The sequence below is a fragment of the Dermacentor albipictus genome, chromosome 1, assembly GCF_038994185.2.
Source record: "Dermacentor albipictus isolate Rhodes 1998 colony chromosome 1, USDA_Dalb.pri_finalv2, whole genome shotgun sequence".
In the NCBI taxonomy this organism is placed as follows: domain Eukaryota; kingdom Metazoa; phylum Arthropoda; class Arachnida; order Ixodida; family Ixodidae; genus Dermacentor; species Dermacentor albipictus.
The window spans coordinates 467,296,334-467,316,397 of NC_091821.1; the positions used below are offsets into that span (position 1 = coordinate 467,296,334).

At 47.4% G+C, this 20,064-nt stretch overlaps 1 long non-coding RNA gene across 1 annotated transcript in view; it reads right to left on the reverse strand.

Moving 5' to 3' along the window:
- LOC139059398 (uncharacterized) overlaps window positions 1–18,209 on the reverse strand; it is a 37,696-nt gene extending 19,487 nt beyond the window's left edge. Inside the window, exon 1 of the long non-coding RNA XR_011514138.1 lies at window positions 18,087–18,209. This is a non-coding gene — a long non-coding RNA (uncharacterized lncRNA). The remainder of the gene's footprint in view (window positions 1–18,086) is intronic.
- Window positions 18,210–20,064: the final 1,855 nt, after the last annotated feature.

Consider the following 20,064-nt stretch of genomic DNA (forward strand, 5'->3'; position numbering starts at 1 on the left):
GAAGGGTGGTATGGTGCATGGCGTGGCTGAGCATGGCCGTACACACTCTATACTGGAGGTAATCTGAAGCGGGTGCAAACACTAGGCAACCCGAGATGGCTGATAGCTTGTTGTGCGCTTTCTTATCGCTTGCTTGCTTCTCGTTGAAGCGCGAGGCAGCACGTAACGGAATTCACCCACTGCTGCTGCCGCCGCTCTTCACCACACCAGCATTTTGACAGCGAGTGTTCATGGTCATTGAGTGGGATGTGTCCATGTCTGCTTGCGCGCACGTTACACCATGCTTGTAAAATTATATGGTAAGGCTAAGGGAATACTCACAAAATATTATGTGGCCGATAAACCTATAAATCTACTAACCTTACTTAGTATCATCATCATCAGGCCTATTCTTACGTCCAATACAAGACGAATGCCTGTCCCCGCGATCTCCAATTACCACTGCCTTGCGCTGGCTGATTCCAACTTAGACTTGCAACTTTCCCTATTTAATCAGTCCACATAATATCCTGCGATCCTCAACTGCGCTTCCCACACATTGGAAGCTATTCTGAAAGTCTGATTTTCAAGCGGTTTTCTTGCCTATTGATTACGTTGTGTGCCCTGTTTCATTTTTCTCTCTTGACGTCAACTAGAATACCGGCTATCCTCATTTGCTCGCTTATCCACACCACTCTCTTCCTGTCTCTTACCATTACGCATAGCATTTTCTATTCTAGCGCTCTTTTGTTCCATCGTTTCATCGCTGATAAACAACTATGCTTTTTACAGCTGTCTATCATATGACTGTAGCGATCAGTACTTAGCTTTACCGGCGAAACTGCGATTTAATTTAATAAAGGAAAATGTTATAAGCTTCAATACACCTCCAAATTCCCGCATTTAGTCATGCAAGATTCGGAAAGATGCTGAAAGCAAAAAAGTAATGATCGCATTCAGCTAAGTCCCCATTTAGGAGGGCATGAAAATATGTGGTGACTCCTGTATCGTTTTGTAAGTAAAAGAAATAATAAGACAAAGCCAATATATCACTTTGCGAAGGAAGAGTGGTTATGGCAGATATTTGCACAAAGAAACTCGGTGCATATCCTGCTGCATTTAACATTTATGTAATTCTTGAGCCACAATTGTAGATGCACATTCTGGAACGGCTTATTTTGAATAAGCTAACACGTACTCATGCGTACTAAATGGCCAAATCCAAGAAACCTGGGTAAATCAAAGAATGCGGTCAATATCAGGAACTTTTCAATTAGAGGACCTGTGTGCTTTTGAAATATGTATCAACCCACATTAGATGGTCAGTTTAATGAAGGGCCTTACCATTTATTAAGCGAGACAAGGCTGCGCTTACTCGCACCACTTTGCCAGTATATATATATATATATATTGTAAAGGGGGTTTATTCGGGTCCTAGAGAAGCCACGCGATGGCAACGGGGCTTTTTAGCCTGCCGATCTTCTTTGTTACAATCACCCCAGGAATTGAAGCGTAGCCATCCTGGCGATCTAGGAAGAGGTGAGAGGATCGTAATATGGCTTCAGCCGGTCAATGTGCGCAGTCTCTCGTCCCCGACGACGCAGATCGGGAGATGGTGACACGGGCTCGACCACGTAATTAACAGGTGATGGTTGCGCAACCACGCGGTAGGGCCCGTGGTACTTCGGGAGGAGCTTGGACGAAAGGCCAGGGGCAGCAACAGGCGGTACCCAAAGCCACACGAGTGAGTCTATAGGGAAGGGTTGAGGGGGTGGGCTTAGGTCATGGCGCTTTTTTTTGGCGGCACTGTTGAGCAGACGTCAAAGAACGGGCCCATTGTCGGCATTTCTCGACGTACTGAGCGACCGTAGAAACAGGTGAGCACTCAGCAGGGTCTGGCCGGTACTTGGAGGGATGGTGGCTGTAAAGCGGCCGTAAAGCAGAAAGAATGGTGATAATCCGGTAGTGGCTTGAGAGGCAGTGTTATAGGCGTATATGACGAATGGAAGTACAAGATCCCAGTTGGAGTGGTGAGACGCAACATACATTGATAGCATGTCACCAAGAGTTCTGTTGAATCGTTCTGTTAAGCCATTGGTTTGTGGATGATAAGCAGTAGTAGTGCGGTGAATAATTTGGCATTCAGATAGGAGTGACTGCAGGACGTACGAGAAGAATACGCGACCCCGATCGCTTAGCAGTTCACGGGGTGCGCCATGGCGGAGAACAAAGTTGTTTAGAATGAATGAATGAATGTTCTGTAGGTGCGTTTGGATCAAAATGGCGCAAGATCGGCGGAGACGTGAGTAGGCAACGAAGAGTCGTAAAGGCATCATCGGAGGCTTCCGACCAAGCAGAAAGTTCATTGTCGCCTTGTAGGAGTTGGTTTAGTGGTGCGATCACAGTAGCGAAATTGCGAACAAAACGTCGAAAATAGGAGCATAGGCCAATGAAGCTGCGTAGTGCCTTTAAGTTAGTGGGCTTCGGGAATTCGGATACGGCGCGAAGTTTAGCAGGATCAGGAAGGATGCCTTCTTTGGAGACAACATGGCCTAATATAGTCAATTTTCGAGCTGCAAATAGGCACTTTTTTTAAGTTAAGCTGGAGCCCAGCATTCCGGAGACAGGTCAAAACTTGATGTAAACGGCAAAGATGGGTTGGAAAATCAGGAGAAAAGACTACAGCGTCGTCGAGGTAGCAGAGACAAGTGTGCCACTTCAGGCCGCGCAGGATGCCGTCCATCATGCGTTCAAAAGTGGCGGGCGCGTTGCACAGACCGAACGGCATTACAGTGAATTCATACAAGCCGTCTGGTGTTACAAACGCAGTTTTAGAACAGTCAGCGTCAGCCATGGGCACCTGCCAGTAGTCAGAGCGGAGATCTAAAGAGGAAAAGAACTCCGCACCTTGCAAACAGTAAAGGGCGTCGTCGATACGTGGCAACGGGTATATATCCTTTCGGGTAATCTTGTTAAGCCTTCGATAATCCACGCAACATCGTATGGTGCCGTCTTTTTTTTTTAACTAGGACGACTGGTGATGCCCAGGGACTACTAGAAGGCTGGATGACACCGCGTTTCAGCATATCGTTCACCTGGTCATTTATAACGCGGCTTTCAGTCACCGATACTCGGTAGGGACGCTGCCGAATGGGCGCATGGCTCCCAGTGTCGATGGTGTGCGAGACAGTCGTTGTGCGGCCGAGGGATGTTGCTTGGCAGTCAAACGAAGAAGAGAAGCCTTCGAGCAAGTGAAGAAGTTCATCGTGCTGCGTCTACGTAAGGTCACTGGCAATAGCTGGCGTAAAAGAACGTGGCAGTGACTGAGGAGGCGATGCCTCGAGAGCGGCAAGATAAGTGGAGTCGTCCGTCGTGTCAAATATTGAAGATGAGGCCAGGGGTTCTGCTCTGCCAAGGCTTTCATGGCGGCGTAAAGTAATTGGTTCGGCCGATGGGTTTGACACGCACATCATAGAGGCGCCAGTTTTGAACTCGAGGACGGCGAACGGCAGTGGTAGTGAACGGTGGCGAACTAAATGTTCAGACGGAGCGAAGAGTGCTGTTCCGTCATCTACAGAGTCACAAGAGATCCTGACAAGGGCGGAAGACCAGGCAGGTATAACGGTGTCTTCAGAAACGGTGATTTTGTGACAAGGGTCCCTCTGGTCAGTGATAATATCGCCCGAAAACTGAAACAGCTCGATTTCGGCGCGGGCGCAGTCAATGATAGCATGATGTGTGGAGAGAAAGTCCCAACCTAATATGACGTCGTGTGAACAAGATGGCAACACAATGAATTCTATGATATAGAGGACCTCCTGAATGACGACACGAGCGGTGCAGACGCCGGATGGCTCGACGTGCTGCGCGTTGGCAGTTCGAAGAGACAGTCCAGAAAGCGGCGTCGTCACTTTTCCTATCTTGCGGCAAATACGGGCATCTATCGCTGAAAGTGCAGCGCCGGTGTCGACAAGTGCTAGCGTCAATGTCCCTTCTATTGCGACTTCAATAACGTTTTTCGGGGAAGTGTGAATCCTTATACATTTCGCAGGTACCGCAGTTCTCGCCTCCTCAACTGCGATTTTTAGTTTTCCTGGCGCAGAGGGTTCCGCCGACAGTGCCAGGGGGAAAGGGTGCGGCGGCGAGGAGAAGCTGAACAGCAACCGGAGAATGTGGTCTCGATGGCCACATCGACGGCCACAAACGTGGCGCATATGGACGCACATTGTTGGAGACGTTGGGTGTAAGCAGGCGACAGTGACGTGCTACGTGTCCAGCACGACCACAATAAAAACAAACCGGACGATTGTCTTCCGTGCGCCAATGATATTGTGGTCGTGCAGACTGCACCAGTGGCCGGACTGGAGTGGATACGGGCGTGCGCAAAGGCGGGCGAAGGGGACCGTCTGTGGTGCAGGCCTCGAAGCGACTTCGGCGTACGTCAGGGTAGCGGCAACCGGAGCCTGCTGAAGAGAAGGTGGAATGTGGTCGGCTACCTGCTCCTTGATGACAGATTGGAGAGCGGGCGCCAACGGAGAATTCGACTGGCCGTGTGTAAGGGGAATAAGAGAAAGCTGACGAGCCACCTCTTCACGGACGAACTCCTTGATCTGCAGCAGCAGCGACGTGTTATCCGGGGAAACAGCCAAGCTCGACATTGAAGTCGCCTGAGGAGGAGATTGGTGGGTGGCTATGCGTTGTTTGCGGAGTTCGTCGAAGCTTTGGCAGAGACTGACGAGTTCAAAGACTGTCGCCGGATTTTTCGCCAACAGCATCTGGAAGGCGTCGTCTTCAATGCCTTTTAAGATATGGCGGATCTTCTCGGCATCGGCCATTGTGACGTCGACGCGGTTGCAGAGGTGGACAACATCTTCTATATAACTAGAAAATGTGTCCCCGCACTGTTGCGCACGACTGCGCAAACGTTGCGTTACTTCCGTCACGTTAGTTTTGAAGGCTGTCCACGTCGTGATATCACGTTCATGGTTGCGGTGCCATACGCTGGCGACACCACTCAAATAAAACGATACGTAATTCAGTTTTTTGGTGTCGTCCCAGTGGTTGTGGATGCTCACCCGATCGTAGTCAGCGAGCCAGTCTTCTACGTCATGGTCTTCGGTACCGCTGAAGATGGGTGGATCGCGTTGACGCAACGGGCCGGGGCAGACCACGGTAGTCACCGGGGCTACGGGTTGTGCTTGCGGTGGTCCTTCTTCCGGCATAATGAAGACAAGCTTTAGGGTCCGGTTGCGAAGTTCCAGAATTCCTGATGTACCCAGCTCCTCCACCAATTGTAAAGGGGGTTTATTCGGTTCCTAGAGAAGCAGCGACCAACGCGGCAGCAGCAGCTAGGGCGCAGCCAGTGAACGAACTGGGTATGATCCACGCGATGGCAACGGGGCTTTTTAGCCTGCCGATCTTCTTCGTCACAAGTCACAACATATATATACCCATATAACCGCTTGTACGGAACGCCTCTATCAACTGGGCGTACACAATTCAACGGAGGAGATTATCGAGGCACAGGAATCGGCCCAACTGGCTCGGTTGTTCTGATCTTCGGCGGGGAGGAGAATTCTGGATGCCCTAGTACATGCTGAAGAGAGAAGGCATCAAATTACTGACGAGCAAAAAGAAAGCATTTACGTTATACGAATCACTCGCAATGTACACCCGCAGGAAAAAGAGGAAAGGCCACGGCGATTGCGATCCTGAAGAAGACCAAGGACGAACTACAATTGGACTGCTTTGCGGATGGGGCGCAATATGGCCGCTCATCTCACTTTGCCGTAGTGACAATAGATCTCGGTGGCTGGGGCCACTTCTTCTAAAGCGGAGTAAGTTGCTGTTGTTTTGGTTCTTTTTGGACAACAGAACGCAAATATACACAGCCTATCGATCGGCAGTCAGGGGCGGCAGTCCATGGCGAAAGAAGCCCATAGTATTCTTACGAACAGGGCAATCACTCCACATACGATTAGTTGGTTTCCGGCACAATTGGGCCTAAATCTGGACTCGCTCACCAATCTCAATGACGTTGCCCAGTCTAAGGCGCGCGTACTAAATCTCCGCATAGGAGGAGCCTTGTCACAGTCCAATGTCAAAGAGTTCCGGGACATTCTATTCAACTTTAATGAATTCACAAAACATTTCTATCTGGGGAGAAGAATCTTTCCTCCACCACATAAAAAGCACACAATACCTCAAGCTATAACCCTCACGATGCTTCAAACTAGCTCTTATCCTAGTTTAGCCTTCATGCACTGTTTACTCCCGGACGTTTTTATCTCACAGTGTCCTTGCTGCGGGGGGACATGCAATTTAGAACATGCTCTGGTGGTGTCCCGTGTTCTGAAAGGATAAGGACATCACTGAACAGAAATGTAACTCGACCATCTAGAGCTCGGAATATCGTCATCAGCTTTGGGCTGTGCAGAGAGCCGACGATGCGGTGCTCAGGTTAGGAATAACTGTCCGCACGATGAAGCGGCGCGCGGTGTCGCCCTAAGAGGCGGGGCACTTCTCAGGATCCTTTTACTGATATTATATATATATATATATATATATATATATATATATATATATATATATATATATATATATATATATATATATATATATATATATATAAACATATATATATACATATATATATATACTTCAATGCCAGGGTAGGCAAGAAGCAGGCTGGGGCCAAGTCAGTGGGGGAATTTGGCATAAGCTCTAGGAATAGCAGGGGAGAGTTCTTAGTAGATTTTGCAGAGCACAATAATATGCGGATAAGGAATACCTTCTTGCGCAAGCCGGGTAGCCAAAAGTGGACGTGGAAGAGCCCGAATGGCGAGTCTAGAAATGAAATAAACTTCATACTCTGCGCTAACCCTGGCATCATACAGGATGTGGACGTGCTCCGCAAGGTGCGCTGCAGTGACCACAGGATGCTAAGAACTCGAATTAGCCTAGACCTGAGAAGGGAACGGAAGAAACTGGTACATAAGAAGCCGATCAATGAGTTAGCGGTAAGAGGGAAAATAAAGGAATTCCAGATCAAGCTACAGAACATGTATTCGGCTTTAACTCAGGAAAAGGACCTTAGTGTTGAAGGAATCAACGAGAATCTTATGGGGATCATTAAGGAGTGTGCAATAGAAGTCGGTGGTAACTCGGTTAGACAGGATACCAGTAAGCTATCGCAGGAGACGAAAGATCTGATCAAGAAACGCCAATGTATGAAAGCGTCTCACCCTACAGCTAGAATAGAACTGGCCGAACTTTCGAAGTTAATCAACAAGCGTAAGACAGCAGATATAAGGAAGTATATTATGGATAGAATTGAACATGCTCTCAGGGACGGAGGAAGCCTAGAAGCAGTGAAGAAGAAATTAGGAATGGGCAAGAATCAGATGCATGCGTTAAGAGACAAAGCCGGCAATATTATTACTAATATGGGTGAGATAGTTCATGTGGCTGAGGAGTTCTGTAGAGATTTATACAGTACCAGCGGCACACACGTTGATAATGGAAGAAAGAATAGTCTAGAGGAATTTGAAATTCCGCAACTAACGCCGGGAGAAGTAAAGAAAGCCTTCGGATCTATGCAAAGGTGGAAGGCAGCTGGGGAGGGTCAGGTAACAGCAGATTTGTTGAAGGATGGTGGGCACATTGTTCTAGAAAGACTGGCCACCCTGTATACGCAATGCTTCATGGCCTCGAGCGTACCGCAATCTTGGAAGAACACTAATATAATCCTAATCCATAAGAAAGGGGACGCCAAAGACTTGAAAAATTATAGACCGATCAGCTTACTGTTCGTAACCTACGAAGTAGTTACTAAGGTAATCGCAAATAGAATCAGGAACACCTTAGACTTCTGTCAACCAAAGGAGCAGGCAGGATTCCGTAAAGGCTACTCAACAATAGATCATATTCACACTATCAATCAGGTGATAGAGAAATGTGCGGATGCGGAATATAGCCGACTCTTATTGATTGAATCAAAGGCTTTCATTGATTGTGAGAAAGTGTTTGATTCAGTCGAAACCTCAGCAGTCATGGAGGCATTTCGGAATCGGGGTGTATACCAGCCGTATGTAAAACTACTGAAATATATCTATAGTGGCTCCACAGCCACCGTAGTCCTCCATAAAGAAAGCAACAAAATCCCAATAAAGAAAGGCATCAGGCATGGAGATATGATATCTCCAGTGCTATTCACAGCGTGTTTACAGGAGGTATCCAGATACCTGGATTGGGAAGAAATGGGGATAAGAGTTAAGGGAGGATACTTTAGCAACTTGCGATTCCCTCATGAAATTGCCTTGCTTAGTGACTCAGGGGACCAATTGCAATGCATGCTCACTGACCTGGAGAAGCAAAGCAGAAGGGTGGGTCTAAAAATTTATCTGCAGAAAACTAATGTTTAACAGTCTCGGAAGAGAACAGCAATTTACAATAGGTAGCGAGGCACTGGAAGTGGTAAGGGAAAGCATCTATTTAGGGCAGGTAGTGACCACGGGTCCAGATCATGAGACTGAAATAATAAGAATATGAATGGGCTGAGATGCTTTCGGTATGATGTATGGTAAAAATTTATAAGTGTATAACAGCCGTGTCTTACCAGTACTCACGTACGGGGCAGAAACCTGGAGGCTTACGAAAAGGGTTCTACTTAAATTGAGGACACCTCAACGAGCTATGGAAAGAAGAATGATGGGTGCAACGTTAAGGGACATGAAACGAGCAGATTGGGTGGGGGAACAAACGCGAGGTAATGACATCTAAGTTTAAATCAAGAAAAAGAAATGGGCATGGGCAGGACATGTAATGAGGAGGGAAGATAACCGATGGTCATTAAGGGTTACGGACTGGATGCCAAGGTTGCCAAGCGTAGCAGGTGGTGCAGAACGTTATGTGGGCGGATGAGAATGAGAAGTTTGCAGGGACAACATGACCACAATTAGAACATGACTGGGGTAGTTGGAGAAGTATCGGAGAAGCCTTTGCCTTGCAGTGGGCGTAACCAGGCTGATGATATATATATATATATATATATATATATATATATATATATATATATATATATATATATATCATCAGCCTGGTTACGCCCAGTGCAAGGCAAAGGCTTCTCCCATACTTCTCCAACTTCTCCATATATATATATATATATCAATGCCCCGGAACTGCAGTGTAGGTTTTGAGAGGCGCCGTGGTGGAGGGCTGCGGATTTAGGTCTGATTACCTGGATTTCTATACCGCACACAGCACACGAGGGTGCCTGCGTTACGTCCCAACCAGATTGCGGCTGCCGCGGCAATGATCGAAGCCGCGACCTCTTGCTAAACAGCGTCACACGGTTATTCAGCCACCTCGGAGGCTAAAGTAAGTTTCCTCTCTCCATTCTTATGTTTGTTAATTAAGCTGGTTAGTTACTTTGTTGTACCTTGAGAAAAGAATGCAGTTGATTCCGGGGAATTGAGCAGAAACCAGGCGGTAGCAGGGTATAAAAATCAATTTGACAAAATATAAGTTGAATGAGAATTTGTAATTAGGCCGTTCTGAATAGGAGTTGACGGATACAGATACGAAAAGCGCAAGAAATATTATTGTAAAGAAGAAAATGAAGATACACAGAAGTACAAAGAAAATGCGCGTGCAATTCTTTTTGACTTGCTCTGGAAATTGAGATCAGAAACCTTCCTGGGGCTAAAACACCGAGCTGGCACTTATTTATACGGTGTTCCATAGTGATTTGATTTCAAGCGTAAGACGGGGACGACCAGGCACTTGTCCGTGCTTGTCCTGGCTATTCCTGTTCTGCTTTTCACAATTGCAGTCTGGTAATTTTGAGTGTGAACCCAAGGGCAAAAATGAACCGCTTGCGTGCTGCAGCATGTCATTACATATTTTGAAAGGTAACACCACCCCACATGTGACTCCGCTCTCTTCTGAGGATATCCTCACTTGAAAATCAATCAATCAATCAATCAATCAATCAATCAATCAATCAATCGATCAATCGATCAATCAATCAATCCTAATTTTGAATGACATAGTGTAGTGATATGTAGGGGGAATATGCAGGGCAAAGGCCGAAATGATAAAAGGTGGAAAGAAGGACGCCCACGAGTAAAAGATCACAAAAAGATGCTTTGGCTCCCGTTGCGGCAGCCGTATTCACAATGTGATCAAGGACGTCCGATACAGTGTTTATCAGGCCTTAAAATATGACGTAGGCAGCGCGTGTCGATAGGGGGAATGGCTTCGTCATCTCGGTTGAGTGTGCTATCTGTCGTTTGGATGAAAAGGCATTCTAAGTGATGCTTTGAAAGCCAAATTTCCTTTTCTATCTTGCGTTATCACAATCAATGTAGTGGTCCAAGTCAGCTGCATGTTCTTCCGAGGCGTCTTACGCGACCTATTTGTTGCTTGCATCGTTGATATGCTGCTTCAACCACTTTACAAAATTATCTGTTTCACCCATATATACGCAGTGGCAGTGTCCAGGTGCAGGAGCAGAGGCTACACCAAAAGGAAGCCTATTAAAGCAAAACAGGCCTTTCGGAGTGTTTACAACCAATATCTTCTTCGTTTCCTCGTCAAGCGGCAGCTGACTGTAAGCATCTTTCAAGTCGTTGCTGCTTGCATGGGGGCCTCGGGTTCCATCGCTTCTCCTCCCACGCTGGTCCTCCTGGTTTTTAGCTGGTCGAGGTGGCGGCGATGTTGCTCCCCATCTGCTGTCTTTACCGTTGCCATTCGCGAGCCTTCGGTGGACTCTAACGAGCCTGGTTTCCATTTGTCACCCACTCCGTAGTTCTTGAACCAGACGTCTTTGCTCAGCGGTGGGCCACTGTTGCACGCACCTGCAGAAGGGAATGGTCGTGACACGACGTTGTGTAATAAAGAACGTGGCTGATATCCGAGAAGCATAGAAGCTGGGGTTTGCCTATTTGTCAAGGGAGTGCGCCGATAATGCGAAAGAATGTGGTCCAGCCGAGCTTGCAAACTGCCGCGTGTGTTTTTGTTTAACCCCTGTTTGACAGTCCGTACTGCTCTTTCCGCCAGGCCATTAGACTGCGGTTTGTAGGGAGCTGTCCGCAAATGAGCGATGCCATTGCGCTTCATAAATGCCCTGAACTCTTCACTAGTAAACTGCGGCCCGTTGTCCGTTACCAGGGTCCTCGGCAAACCGAACCGGCTGAACATAGTCTGCAGTGCTTCAATTGTCTTTGCCGAACTGGCGGTCTTCATGGCGGTAACCTCGATCCATTTCGTATGGGAATCAACCACGATCAACAACATGTTACCTTCCACAGGACCCGCAAAATCGACATGGACCCTAGACCATGGCTCCTCTGTGTCCGGCCAAGGCACGGGTTGTCGGGCAGGAGGCATGCTGCCCCATTCTATGCATGTTGGACACGCGTTCACCAGCTTCTCAATGTCCCGATCGAGCCCTGGGTACCAGAAAACAGAACGTGCCAATTTTTTCATAGCCGTTATCCCTTGATGTGCATCATGCAGCATACGCAGCATTGACTGCCGCGCACTTGTTGGAATAACCGCTCGATGGCCCCAGTACACAATTCCATGGCTGTACGTCAGTTCGTCTTTCCTGTGCATGTACACGCGCAACGGCTCCTGAGCCGGTTGCAAGTACCGTGGCCAGCCATTCTGAATGTAATTGCGGACTTGCGCGAGGTCGCTGTCGTCAACAGTCATTTTAGCCAAGTCACTCGCCGACAGAGGACAGGTATTGAGGTGATCGGTCAGAAGAACGTACTCACGAGCGTCATCTTCTGCAGCCTTAGTGTTATGCTCCTGCCGCACCGGTAAACGGCTGAGGGTGTCTGCAGGAATCAACGTCTTTCCTGGCTTGAACTGAATTTTGTAGTTGTAGGCGCTCAGCAAGAGGGACCAACGCTGAATCCGGGCAGCGGCCATGGCGGGAACGGGCTTGTCGGGGCTGAAAAGGCTCAGAAGAGGTTTGTGATCTGTCACAAGCGTGAAATGATTCCCGAGCAGATATTCCCGGAACTTTGTAACCCCGAAGACAACTGCCAATGCCTCTCTTTCAATTTGCGCGTAATTACGCTCAGCAGCTGAAAGCGTTCGCGACCGGAACCCAATTGGTCGATCTTAGGTAACAATCCGTTCATATTTATACGATGTCCCAGAAATTCAACTTCTGCTTGTCGGAACTTGCATTTCTGCGGATTAAGCTTCACACCGTGTTGCCGGAAACGTCTGAAAACTTCACGCAGCGTCTCACAGTTGCCGCGTTTCTCCGCGACTACCACATCGTCCAAATATACTTGAATGCCCGGAATGCCTTGCAGGATGCCGTCCATACGTCTCTGAAAAATCGCAGGAGCAGAGGCTACACCAAAAGGAAGCCTATTAAAGCAAAACAGGCCTTTCGGAGTGTTTACAACCAATATCTTCTTCGTTTCCTCGTCAAGCGGCAGCTGACTGTAAGCATCTTTCAAGTCGATGGTGCTGAATACTTCACCACCGTTTAGGTTTGCAAAGATATCCCTTATTTTTGGCAATGGGTACTGCTCCGTGACACATGCAGCATTTGCGGTCACTTTAAAATCACCACACAACCGAATGGAACCATTCTTTTTGATAACGGGAACCAAAGGTGTGGCCCACTCCGCACTGTCGACAGGCGAGAGAATGCCATGCTTAACAAGCCTGTCTATTTCATTTGACACTTGCTCCCGCATTGCATACGGCACAGAACGTGCTTTGCAGAACCGCGGCAACGCATTTTCCCGCAACCGCAAATGGACTGCGGGGCCATCAATTAGCCCTAGACCTGGCGTAAACAAATCGCCGAACTCCTCTAAGAGTGCGCTAACCATAGTACTGTCAGGGACATTTTGCTCACCGGAGGTTTCCTCGCCGAGAATGCTTAAGACGGGCCTTCCGCTACGCTCAAATGCGCTGATGACATCTCGCCCGCACAAGTTCGGGCCATCGCATTGCAGTACGGTTAGAATGGCATCTAGGGTCTTTCCCGCGTACGAGACCGGAAGTTTCAGCTGACCCCTCACGGGCAGCTTGCCAAGAAAGCAGGACAACTTCAAGGACGTCTCGCGGATCGCAGGCCAGGCATGCCGATGCTTGCAGTATGTTTTCCACGTAATGATGGAGACAGGCGATCCGGTGTCCACTTGCATTGTCAGCGGAATTCCGCTCCAGCAGAGGGTGCGAACCACAGGCTTGACCAAGTTTACCGACGTAGTGTACAAACTCATTAGACAAAGTTCGTTGCCGTCGCTCTCTGAAGAATGGTCCTCACAAAGGGCCACCCCTTGTTTCCATACACACATCTTAGCTAGGTGCCCTTTACGTCGGCAGCGAAAACACTCCGCCCGGCGAAACTTGCACTTTGCTGCCTTGTGCTTAGTGCTACCACAGCACGGGCAAACGACGTCTTCGCTTAGTCGAGAAGTGCTCGGATGAGTCTTGTGGTAATACGGTTGACCTTGCATCTTGCTCCTCACGGCATGGACGTCGCCATAATCCTGTGTGCTCTCCATGTGATCAACGTTGAGAGCTGCCATCTCTGCTGCTAACGCTATATCTTCGGCTTCTTTCAGCGTCAGCGAAGGTCTGGCCAAAAGCTTCCGACGAACGCCGGCATCACGTAGACCACAAACAAGTCTGTCTCGTAGCATCCTGTACCGCGCTTCGCCAAAGTTGCAACTGCAGGCCTTCTTCCGAATTTCCACAATGAAGTCCTTCGTTGACTCGTCGGGACGCTGGCATCTGGTGAAGAACTTGTAAGACTCCGCTATTTCGTTGCCCTGTGGCGAAAAGTGTTCTGCCAGCAGTTCAAGCAGCTTCTCATAGGTAAGGTCCTGAATCTTCGCCGGCGCGCACCGTACCGTTATTATGCCGACTGTTGCCGTGCTTAAGGCTGCCGTTAGCAGGGCTCGTCGTTTCTTCGAGTCGACGATATCATAGGCTTCAAAGTAAGACTGCAGACGCACCTGGTAGGCGTCCCAACTGTCTTCCGTTTCGTCGAAACCCGGTGGTCCGGCGTGAGCCGCCATGGAGCAGGCACGGCCCGGTGGTGGGCAGCCTCGTCGCCACTGAAGTAACTCGAGAAGCAGTTGCCAAAGAACGAACGCTTTATTGAAGGTTAGTGTTGCTTTTATAGTCCTTATCTTGTGACGTCAGCCGCAGCCACTGCCGATTCACAAGAGGCATGGCCGGTGAATCTAACAAAACAAATACGTGTCAGCGGCGCATGCTGATTCACAACAGTCCACATACAACACAGTAGACGATGCCAGGAAGTTTTTTCTTTGGAAGCCTGTCTTTCTTTTAGTCAAAAGTTCCAGAGTTACAAACATTGCCGGTAGGTTTCTGCCGACTGCCTTGCAGGAGCTTCGAGGTGTCGACATCATCATCACGCAGCGCGGTGTTGTGGAGTGCTCGCCAACGTGCGCAATCTGGAGTGTATACCTTCCAGAAGCGCTTGCATTTAAAGTGGGCGGAATGATCGACTGGTCAGCAGAAGACGTTTAATGTATTGGTAAGAAAAAGAAGCGAAGAGATCGATAGGACCACATCCGTTACTCACGTATGCAGCGGTACAAGCTACATAGAGAAGTTTTCAGGAAGAGAAAGAAGATTAACGAGATGTGCGGAAAAAATGCAAGAATGAAAGCATGCAAAGCAGACCTGATTACCTCAAGCAGGTTAGGTGACTATTTGTTGCCACTCCGCTTCCAAGAGGATGTTACTAATTCATGCTCATCAACCAACTAGCCCAAATTAACACTCTTGTTGATAGAGCTCATCTCTGCATGCAAGTTTACTTGCCATGACCTAGTTATTGGCAAGCTTCGAAATGAACAGACATTTGATATGACTTTCGGAGAAAGTTCATCTGTTGTCAATGAAAAGAAATCGTATAACACGAGAATATAACACGTCTTTAGAAATTTGACAGCTGGAGCGAGGACGTAAAGCCCTACTTTCGGAGAACTGCTAGTAAAACCGTGCAGTGTATTTTGAACATCGTAAAGGCCTCTTCCTGCGGCTGGTAGGGCCCTTTTACCGTGCAACCGCTCCCCTAATGATGCGACCTGTTGTCGCAGGCCAGTGAAATCAATCGTTGCGAAAAAAAGAAAAGAATGAAGCGACTTTGTGTCCTCGGCACAATGTAGTCGCGGGAAGGAGTAATAGCGACGCCTTTTACAAAGGCGGGGCGAGGGAGTGTACGGATCAAAGGAGAAGAACGCGCGGAAGGGGGCCGAAGTGGATATATATCGACTGGTGATGGGGAAAGGCCCGGAGAGCAAGGACCACCCCGAGAGTAACCGCGCGACCACTTTCTCCTCCTGCTTCCCATTTCGGGAAGAGAATAAGCGGAAGATGAATTTGACGACCCATTGTCTAGGCGACCCCTCCTGCTCGGTCCCTCCTGCCTGGATGGTTGTCTGGCCGGTCGCCTGGCTGGCTGGACATTTTTAAGAGACGTCGCCGCTACGAACGGTGGCGCGGGACAAAAGGGAGCGGCGGCGGACACGAACTACAATGGGACAGAAGACCCCCGCGAGGAGGGAAGGCGAGGAGATATGGGATATGAACGGGAACTTCGTGTGTATATATATATACAGATATATATATATACAGATATATATATATATATATATATATATATATATATATATATATATATATATATACGGCGAAGACAAAGACATCAAAGAGGGAGCGCAGGAAGTATGGCGAGCGCTAAGGAACGAGGGAGAGACGGACTAAAGAGGGAGGGAGAGATGCGGGTAGCGGCTGCGCTCCGCGACGCTGTCGGCTTTGTTTGGGGATGCGTCCTTCTAGAAGCTGGGATATCTTGGGTGGCTCAGATGTAGGGAACGGGCGATGGGCCTTGTTTCCTTCTCCTCCTTTCCCATTCGCTTGCTCGCAGAATCACAGCGTGAGCTTTCGCTTCCAATTTATCATCTTCTGTGATTGCCCTTGTGACGCTTAATTTTCTAGATCGCCAAGCGATACGATCTTTGAATGCAGCGATTAAGCGAACTGCCTATGCTCACAATGTGAAGGGTTAAAGAATAGCATCCCTAATCGTTGTGATTGCCACCCCCGCCTCCCCCAAATAGCACATAAAGATGGGTCAAGTTAGCACGTAATTCAACCTCTCTAGGAATTTCAACTTTAACGACTTTTCGACTCCTTTTGTTTGTTTCTTTTTTCACTGTGTGTGTCAGGAAAGTAGTGGAACCATCGTTCAGCAGCGGCATGGCTAGCAATCTTTGTAGCCTTCTTTATGACCAAGTGTCTAGTAGTACCAGGGTGCGTAAACTCCCTATACTTTCCTTGGGACACTCGGTTTCATGTCGACACGCGCTGTTTCCACCACTGGCGGTTGCGGGATATCCAACTGGAGATAATTCTCAAATAAAACAATGCCTCCATGACGACACGGATGAGGTCACAAGGTAGAGGAAGAGGACGCGCAGCCGGGAGAAGGAGGAGGCACTTCGCCAGCACTTCGTCCCTGCTCTCTCGCAGGTCTGCTGGCCGCGCGGCGACATTGACCAAATCGCGGAGCAGACCCGCTGAAGCGTGGCAAGTTTATGAAGCGTTTCTGTTTCTGCCGCATTTAGATTAGAAGGACGAGCACTGTCCCATTTTTTAAAGCAATAGGACAGCGCTCGTAGACGCCAGCGCCAAGCAATTACAATGAAAAGTATTTATATAGCAAACCGTCGTTACCTAGCAATATTCGCAGGCAATATATTACATTTCGTCATTTCGCCAAAGTACTTGCATTGATATTCCTAACGAGTAGTTAAGTTCAGGGTGACAGTTCAGCTAGTGGGGGGTAGTATCAATAACTTCCAGGCGCCATCAATCATTAATTTTGTTCGTGTGTTGTGAAGTGGATCAAATAAAGCTGGCCGATTTCTCAGTCAGCCGAAACTCAACACAACTAGAAGTTGAACGTTTGTGTTTCTATTCGCACATTCCGTACAGCAAAAAAATTGGCCTTCAGGCAGTGCAAAAGTGTCAGTCTGCAGGAGAAATTTTCATTCACAACAGAAAGTTGTGCATAATGAGCGAACATAGTTTCCAGAAGATCGAAACCAATGCGAATATTAACGATATCGGGCTGGTAACATGGAACTTGACTATCACGTATGTAATGACGGTGACACATATCGTGGCTTACACAAGGAAGGTAGAGTACAATAATTTAATTGAAAGTATTAGAAGGAAGGACCCACATAATCTTAAACTGGCTACATACATCTGCATGAGCAGGAAGTAGCCTATAATTGCTCTCATTATTTCAACTGCATGCCCAATGAGGGAGCACATTTCTATAGCGCTTAAAAGCGCACATAATGTGCCTGTCATCATATTGCGCGTCATATTCATAGATTCAGAAAAGGACGGTGATTAGTAGTACACTATTTTGACAAAATAACAACGCACGGAACCAACCATAACAATGCAAGACACCAACCATTCATAAAAAAAGCTTAATAGCACTCTTAATCGCAAGGCGAATTAGCAGTTCTTACATAATAGCATTAAATAAGCTATACTTGTATACTGCTATTATTAAATACATTTTGCGGGCAAAAGAAATAACAATGCGCTCGTCTATAATACAGTGCTCAGAAACTTGCACACGACGAAGCTGAGCCTGAAAAAGTTAACTAAGCGTACGGTACCATCTACGCGCCAAACTTCACATGGCCTTCTTGAGTACGATATCTTAGTAGTGGTGTATCAAAACGCAACAAGAAATTACGTGCGTGCATCCTTTTACAGTCATTGCTCTTGAAATTTGATAAAACATCACGGCTGTGCCTTTTTTTCTTTAATTTAGCCTTCGTTGTACGTGTCGATAAAGAGTGCACAAATTGTACAGCCCAACAAGCATGCACTCAAGCCCTTCAGTACAAGTATTTCACCGACAGCAGATGGGCTGCCATCATGACGAATGGATCGAGCGACACTGCTCTTATGTCAGACCTCCCAGGCTTGCACTGAACTGTTTTACTCATGCTAAATGAATACCTGCTCACAAAATAAAGTGACGTACTTGCACTTACTTGCTCTCAGTAGGAAACGTGTAAAACTTTGCAGAACTGGAATTCCCGGTGTTAGAAGACGACAGAGCCGCGCAACACATGTGATGCTCCGTTTTAGCCATCTTCGTCTAATGCTTGGTTGACCTGGTTTTCTGCGTCTTCTGTTCATTGCACGCCTCATCAAGCTTTTATGTCTTATTTTTCCCATCTTCATACTTGGGAAGACAACCGAAGCAGATGACCAAGCGCGATCCGACTTGTGATATCGCTGAGCAAGTGGCAAGGGTGAGCGGAGGTAAGCTCGACGGACGCAAAAAGACGACCACTTCCCGTGCTTCTCGCGACGTAAAATTCCCCAGAAGAGAAAGAAAATAAAAGTTAGGATGTCAGGCAACCACTTGGAGCGTTCATGTACGTTGAAACCGGAACTAGCACATGACTTATGTAGGTTCGTAGTACACTCTCGCGTCTTGTGGAATCACCCACGAGCTCAGAAAAGTGTTCGAATGGTATGCCTGTAGACAACAACGCGTGAATGGCAGTGAATAAACAGAATTCCGTGTAATAGCTTACTTTATGCATTGGGTTTCATATGAACTCATTTGCCTATTTACAATAATCTCGACGTAAACATTCCCGCCGTGGAGTGGAGGGGCTAAATGACAGACATGGCTAAGCACGAGGTCGCGGGGTTGAATCCCGGCCATGGCGGCCGCATTTCGGCAGGGGCTAAACGCGAAAACACACTCAGGTACTTAGATTTAGGTGCACGTTAAGGAACTACAAGTAGTCCAAATTTCCGGAGTTCCCCACTACCGCGTGCCTCATACTCAGATCGTGGTTCTGACGCGGAAAACCTGATATTATAATTTTAATAAACATGAACATTATACAACCTTAGGTAAAAATGCCGATGTTATCTTATCAATCATATTTTGTTCAACCGCACATTCTAAATCAATCAAAAGAGCAGCAGCTTATTATGACCCTTATATACAATTAAATTGCCCTTACAGTACATGTGGTACTCGCTAAGCTGTAGTTCTTTTGCAGTGGCAAATGGATGTAACGCGACGTTGACATACGCTTTATAACAATCTATTTAAACATGCCGATTCTCTTATGTTCGTGGTGCTTAGTTATTAGGGCATAAAAGAACATGAAATAGTCGAAGATTTTTAAGCTTTCTCAAATTTTTTGAAAGAAATGTCCTTCGGTAAAATTTGAAGAAAGGGGGTTAACCGTTGGGCCCGATTTCTGTCGCGGCCCCCGAAGGGGCCAACAAAGATACGAAGGAAAACATAGGGGAAATCGCTTGTACTTACTAACTGAATTAAAGAAATGATAATATAATGGCAATGAAAGTGAGTGAAAAAACAACTTGCCACAGGTGGAGAACGACCCCACTTATTCGCATTATGCGTGCAATGCTCTAATCAATGGAGCTACCGTGACTACGGCGCGGTTTCCCCATCCACATTTTCGTGTATTTATGTGTTGCTACTAGAACTAACCTTGGGAGTGTTAGCCAGCGCTACCACTCACACTCACAAACATTGGTGGTGAATGTCGAACATCCTTTCTGCCACAGGCGTCACGAGTACGGGATCTTTCTGGGTCAAGGCAACTGGACAATAAACCCGCCCATGCTACTTGAAGGCATCAATGTGGCCAGACTCGAGACTCTCGTTATGTAAGAACGAGAAGAAAGGGGGCTAACCGATGGGCCCAATTTTTATTAATCATATCATGAGACGCCAACATACAAAGACACGAAGGAAAACATAGAGGAAATTATACTAACTGAACTAAATGAGAAATAAAGGCGATGAAAGTGGATGAAAAAACAACTTGCCGCAGGTGGTGAACGATCCCATGTCTTGACATTACCCGTGCGATGCTCTAACCAACTGAGCTACAGCGGCCTGGTTTCCCCATCCATATTCTTGTATATTTATGTGTTACTACTAGAACTAACCTTGGGAGTGTCAGCCAGCGC